Here is a 7275-nt window from a genome sequence, read left to right on the forward strand (position 1 = left end):
TTTTACTCTGGAATAATACGTCTAGTGAAAATGCACTTCAAACGTGAGGGGGCAAAAAGACTTTCCCAGATTAAAAAAAAAAAAGGTGAGAGATTTCATCATTTTTCATCATCAAACCTGTTCTATAAGAAAGGCTAAAGAGAGTACTTCAATCAGAAATAAAAGGATGTTAATGAGCAATAAGAAGTCATCTGAAGGTAAAAAGCTCACTGGTAATAGTAAGTACACAGAAAAACACTGAATATAATAACACTGTAACTATGGTGTATAAAATACTTTTATTTTAAATAGACTAATTTATGAACCAATCAAAAATAATAACTACAACTTTTCAAGATCTAGTACAAAAAGATAGAAACAAAAAATTAAAAAGCAGGGAGATAAAGTTAAGGCATAGATTCTTTATTAGTTTTCTTTTTGCTAGTTTGTTTATGCAAACAGTGTTAAGTTGTTGTCAGCTTAAAGCAATGGGTTATAAAATAGTATTTGCAAGCCTTGTGGTAACCTCAAACCATAAACATATAATGGATACACAAAAACTAGAAAGCAAGAAACTAAACATATCACCAGAGAAAATCACCTTCACTAAAATGAAGACAGGAGGTGTATTAGTCCATTTTCATGTTGCTGATAAAGACAAACCCAAGACTGGGAAGAAAAAGAGGATTAATTGACTTACAGTTCCACGTGGCTGGGGAGGCCTCACAATCATGGCAGAAGGCAAGGAGGAGCAGGTCATGTCTTACATGGATGACAGCAGGCAAAGAGTGAGTAAGTTTCTGCAGGGGAGCTTTTCTTTTTAAAACTATCATGTCTCGTGAGACTTATTCATTATTGTGACAACAGCATGAGAAAGATCTGCCCCCATGATTCAATTACCTTTCACCGGGTCCCTCTCATGACATGTGAGAATTGTGGGAGTTACAATTAAAAATAAGATTTGGGTGGGAACAGAGCCAAACCATGCCTGGAGGGAAAGAAGGAAGAGAAGACCACAAAACGATGGAGAATAAATAACCAAATGGCAAGAGTAAGTTCTTACTTATCAATAACATTGAATGTAAATAGACTGAACTGTTCAATCAAAAGGTATAGAAAGACTAAACGAATAAGAAACCAAGACTCAATGATCTATTGCCTACAAGAAACACACTTCACCTTTAAAGACATAAAGACTAAAAGTAAAGGGATGGAAAAAGATACTCCATGCCAATGGAAACCAAAAGAGAGCAGGAGTAGCTATATTTATATCAGACAAAATACATGTAAAGATGCAAACTGTAACAAGAGACAAAGAAGGTCACTATATAAAGATAAATAAGATATAAAAATATAAAGTATATATGCACCCTATCTATACTCCAGCACCCAGATATATAAATCAAATATTATTAGAGTTAAATAGAGAGGTCTCAACATAAAAATAGCTGGAGTCATCAACACCCTACTTTTAGCATTGAACAGATCTTTCAGACAGAAAATCAACATAGAAACATTGGACTTACTCTACACTATAGAGCAAATTGACCTAATAGATATTACAAAACATTTAATCTAATGGCTGCAGAATATACAACCTTCTTCTCAGCACATGGATCATTTTCAAGAGAAGACTATATGTTAGGTCCCAAAACAAACCTTAAAACTTAAAAAAAAAATACTAAAATTATATCAAGCATCTTCTCTGACCACAAAAAAACAAAAATAGAAATCAGTAACAAGAATTAAGAAAAAAATACACACACACACACACACACACACACGGATATATACGTGTGTATAAACTACACACACACACACACACACACACACACACACGGAAATTAAACAATATACTCCTGAATGACCAGTGGGTCAATGAAGAAATTAACAAGGAAATTGAAAAATTTCTGGAAACAAATGATAATGAAAATACAGCATACCAAAACCTATGGGATATAGCACAAGCAATACTAAGAGGGAAGGTTTATAGCTATATATGCCTATAACAAAAAAGAAAAAAAAATCAAGTAAACAATCTAATGAAGCATCTTAAAGAACTAGAAGAACAAGAGAAAACCAAACTCAAAGTTACTAGAAAAAATAAAGAATAAAGATCAGAGCATAAATAAATCAAATTGAAATGAAGAAAATAACACAAAAGATCAATGAAACAAAAAGTTATTTTTTCAAAAGTTAACAAAATTGACAAAACTTTAGTCAGATTAACTCAGAAAAAAAAGAAAGAGAGAGGATGACCCAAATAAATGAAATTGAAGATGAAAGAGGATATATTACAACTGATACTGCAGAAATTAAAAGGATTATTAGTGGCTACTGTGAGTAGTTAAATATTGTGAAAATCAGTATTGTTAAAATGTGCATACTACCCAAACTTTATTTTGAATAACTATTTGCCAATAAATTGGCAAATTTAGAAGAAATGGTCAAATACCTAGACACATGCAACTTATCAAGATAGAGCCGTGAAAGAATCCAAAACCTGAACAGACCAATAACAAGTAAGGAGATTGAAGCCATAATAAAAAATCTTTCAGTGGGTCTCAGTCTCTGCTGCCAGCTCATGTACAGTGTTCTCTAGTCTCTCCACTGCCCTACTCCTCTGCCGGTCACAATGGAAGAAGAAATTGCTGTGCTCGTTATATACAATGTTTCCAGCATGTGCAAAGCTGGCTTTGCTGAGGACTACACCCCCCAAACTGTGTTTCTCTCCATTGTCAGGTGCCCTTGGCACCAGGGCGTGATGGTCAGCTTGGGCCAGAAGGGCTCCTACATGGGTGACGAGACCCAGAGCAAGCGCAGCATCCTGACCCTGAAGTACCCCCATAGAGCTCGGCATCATCACCAACTAAGATGACATGGAGAAAATATGGCACTACACCTTCTACAATGAGCTGCGTGTGGCCCCGGAGGAGCACCCCGTGCTGCTGACCGAGGCCCCCCCTGAACCCCAAGGCCAACAGAAAGAAGATGACTCAGATCATGTTTGAGACCTTCACCACTCCAGCCATGTAAGTGGCTATCCAGGCCATGCTGTCCCTCTATGACTCTGGGTGCACCACTGGCATTGTCATGGACTCTGGAGATGGGGTCACCCACACGGTGCCCATCTACGAGGGCTATGCCCTTCCCCACACTATCCTGCATCTGGACCTGGCTGTCTGGGACCTGACTGACTACCTCATGAAGGTCCTCACTGGGTGTGGCTACAGCTTCACCAACACGGCCGAGTGAGAGATTGTATGACATCAAGGAAAAGCTGTGCTACATTGCCCTGGACTTTGAGCAGGAGATGGCCAAAGCCACATCCTCCTCTTGTCTGGAGAAGAGCTATGAGCTGCCCGATGGCCAGGTCATTATCATTGGTAGCGAGCAGTTCTGGTGTCTGGAGGTGCTGTTCCAGCCTTCCTTCTCAGCATGGAATCTTGTGGCATCCACGAGACCACCTTCAACTCCATCATGAAGTGTGACATGGACATCCATAAAGACCTGTATACCAACACTGTGCTGTCTGGAGGCACCACCATGTACCCAGGCATTGTCAACAGGATGCAGAAGGAGATCACTGCCCTGGCACCCAGTAAAATGAAGATCAAGATCATTGCACCCCCAGAGTGTAAGCACTCTGTGTGGATCAGTGGCTCCATCCTGGCCTCACTGTCCACCTTCTGGCAGATGTGGATTAGCAAGCAGGAGTACAGTACAATGAGTCTGGCCCCTCCATCGTCCACTGCAAATGCTTCTAAATGGACTGCGAACAGATGCGTAGCATTTGCTGCATGGGTTAATTCAGAAGTATAAATTTGCCCTGGAAAATGCATACACCTCATGCTAGTCTCACAAAACTGGAATAAGCCTTCGAAAAGAAATTATCCTTGAAGTTTGTATCTGATATCAGCACTGGATTGTAGAACTTGTTGCTGATTTTGACATTGTATTCAAGTTAACTGTTCCCCTTGTTATTTGTTTAATACCCTGTACATATGTTTGATTTCAACCTTTAGTACATGTGGCTTGGTCACTTCGTGGTTGAGGTAAGAACGTGCTTGTGAGCAGAGAAGTCTGGCTTGGTGAGTCTGTGTGACCAGCAGTCTCTTATCTGTGCAGGGTATTCATGTGTCAGGGCTAAGTGTTCTGGGATTGCTCTAGAGGCTGTAAAGGGCTGCCAGTCTGTCAGGGTTGGAAAACCCAAGCCATAGGACCCAGTTTCCTTTCTTAGCTGATGTTTTTCTGCCAGAGCACTGTGGGCTGTTACTTGCCTTGAGTTGGAAGCAGTTTGCATTTACACCTGTAAATGTATTCATGTTTTTAATTTATGTAAGGTTTTTTTTTTTTTTTGTACACAACTCTCGATTCTTTAAAGAGATGACAACAAATTTTGATTTTCTACTGTTATGTAAGAACATTGGGCCCCAGCAACATGTCATTGTGTAAGGAAAAATAAAAGTGCTGTCAAAAAAAAAAAAATCTTTTTGTAAAGCAAAGCCCAGGTCAGATGGCTTATTGCTGAATTCTACCAAACATTTAAAAAAGCTAATAGTAATCCTAAAAATAGAAAAGAAAATACTTCAAAAAAAAAAACCCCACAAAAACTGCAGGTTAATATTGCTGATGAATAGTGATGCAGAAATCCTCAATAAAATACTAGCAGACTGAATTCAACAGTATATCAAAAAAGATTATTCATCTTGACCAAGTGGAATTTGTCTCAGAGAGGCAAGGATAGTTTAACATATGTAAATCAATCAGGGTGATATATCAACAGAATGAAGGACAAAAATCATGTTCATTTCAATTGATGCTGAGAAAGCATTTGATAAAATTTAACATCTCTTCATGATAAAACCGCTAAAAAACTGAGTATAGAAGGAACATATCTCAACATAATAAAAAACCATGTATGACATACCCACAGCTAGTATCATATTGAATAGAGAAAACCTGAAAACTTTTCCTCTAAGATCTGGAATATGACAAGGATGCCCACTTTCACCACTGTTGTTAAACATATTACTGGAATTCCTAGCTAGAGCAATCAGACAAGAGAAAGAAATAAAGGGCACCCAAATTGGAAAGGAAGAAGTCAAATTATCGTTCTTTGCAGATGATATGATCTTATATCTGGAAAAACCTAAAGATTGCCAAAAATTGATTAAAACTCATAAACAAATTCAATAAAATTGCAGGATACAAAATCAACATACATAAATTATAGCCTTTTTATATGTCAACAATGAACAATCTGAAAAAGAAATGTAAAAAGTAATCTCATTTACAGTAGCCATAAATAAAATGCCTAAGAATTAACCAAAGAAGTAAAAGATCTCTATAACGAAAACTATAAAACTATAATGAAAGAAATTGAAGGGGACACCAACAAATAAAAATACATTTCAAGTTCATAGATGGAAGAGTTAGTATTGTTAAAATGCGCACACTACCAAAAGAAATCTACAGAGTGAATGCATTCTGTATCAAAATACAAATGACATTCTTCATGAGAAAAGAAAACACAATTCTAAAAATTTACATGGAAATACAGAGGACCTAGAATAACAAAATCCTTCCTAAGGAAAAAGAACAAAACTGGAGGAATTACATTACCTGACTTCAAATTATACTACAGAGCTATAGTAACCAAAAGAGCATGGTACTGGCATAAAAACAGACACATAGATCAATAAAGCAGAATAAAGAACCCAGAAACAAATCTACACACCTGCAGTGAATTCATTTTGACAAAGGTGCCAAGAACGTACACTAGGGAAAAGACAGTCTTTGCAATAAATAATGCTTGGAAAACTGGATATCCATATGTAGAAGAATGAAACTAGACACCTATCTCTCACTATATACAAAAATAAAATCAAAATGTATTAAAAACTTAAATGTAATACTTGAAACTATCAAACTACTACACGAAGACATTGAAGAAACTCTCCAGGACATTAATCGGGCAAAGATCTCTTCAGTAATAACTGATTAGTAAAGGCAACATAAGCAAAAATGGACAAATGGAATCACATCAAGTTAAAAAGCTTCTGCACAGCAAAGGAAACAATCAACAAAGTGAAGAGACAACCCACAGAATGGGAGAAAATATTTGCAAACTACCCATTTGACAAAGAATTAATAACCAGGATACATAAAAAGCTCAGACAACTCTATAGGAAAAAAGCTAATAATCTGATTTTTAAAATGGGCAAAAGATTTGAATATCCATTTCTCAAAAGAAGACATAAAAATGGCAAGCAAGCATATGAGAAAGTCGTCAACATCACTGATCATCAGAGAAATGCAAAGTGAAGCTGTAGTGAGGTATCCTCTTACCCCAGTTAAAATGGCTTTTATCCAAAGGCAGGCAATAATAAACGCTGGTGAGGATGCGGAGGAAAGGGAACCCTCATTGTTGGTGGGAATGTAAATTAGTATAACCACTATGGAGAACAGTATGGAGGTTCCTCAAAAAACTAAAAATAGCGCTATCATATGATCCAGTAATCCCACTGCTGGGTATATACTACAAAGAAAGGAAATCAGTATATCAAAGAAATATCTGCACTCATGTTTGCTGCAGGACTATTTGCAATAGCCAAAAATTGGAAACAACCTAAGTGTCCATCAACAGATGAGTGGATAAAGAAAATGTGGTACTTATACACAATGGAGTATTCAACCATAAAAAAGAATGACAATCTGTCATTCCAGCAACATGTATGGAACTGGAGGTCATCATGCTAGGTGAAATAAAGCAGGTTTAGAAAGACAAACATGATATGTTCTCACCTTTTTGTGGGATCTAAATATCAAAATGATTGAACTCATGAGATAGAAAGTAGAAGGATAGTTACCAGAGGCTGGGAAGGATAGTGGCAGGGTTGGGGAAGGTGGGGATGGTAAATGAATACCAAAAAATAAATAAATAAGTAAGTCTTAGTATAAAATACTGAGGTATTTTATAGCACAATAAAATGACCATAGTCAATAATAATTTAATTGTAGATTTAAAAATAACTAAAATAGTATAGTTGGATTGTTTGTAACACAAATGACGAATGCTTGAGGGGGAGGGATACCCTATTTTACATGATGACTGTGATGCATTGCATATTGAAACATCTCATGTACCCTGTAAGTATATACACCTATTATGTACCCACAACAATTAAAAGAAAGGACAAAATGCAAGTCCAATTATGTTATATCTTACTTAAAATATATTAAGAATTTCAATTCTTAAAATGAGAACAGCAGTCTTTATTATGGTCTCTATGG

General features: G+C 36.6%; 1 pseudogene; it reads left to right on the forward strand.

Annotated features, from left to right (window-relative positions):
- Positions 1–2614: 2614 nt before the first annotated feature.
- On the forward strand, positions 2615–3746 carry LOC101042167 (actin, cytoplasmic 2-like; annotated as a pseudogene).
- The last annotated feature ends 3529 nt before the right edge of the window (positions 3747–7275 follow it).

This window comes from Saimiri boliviensis, chromosome 3 (genome assembly GCF_048565385.1).
Source record: "Saimiri boliviensis isolate mSaiBol1 chromosome 3, mSaiBol1.pri, whole genome shotgun sequence".
Classification (NCBI taxonomy): domain Eukaryota; kingdom Metazoa; phylum Chordata; class Mammalia; order Primates; family Cebidae; genus Saimiri; species Saimiri boliviensis.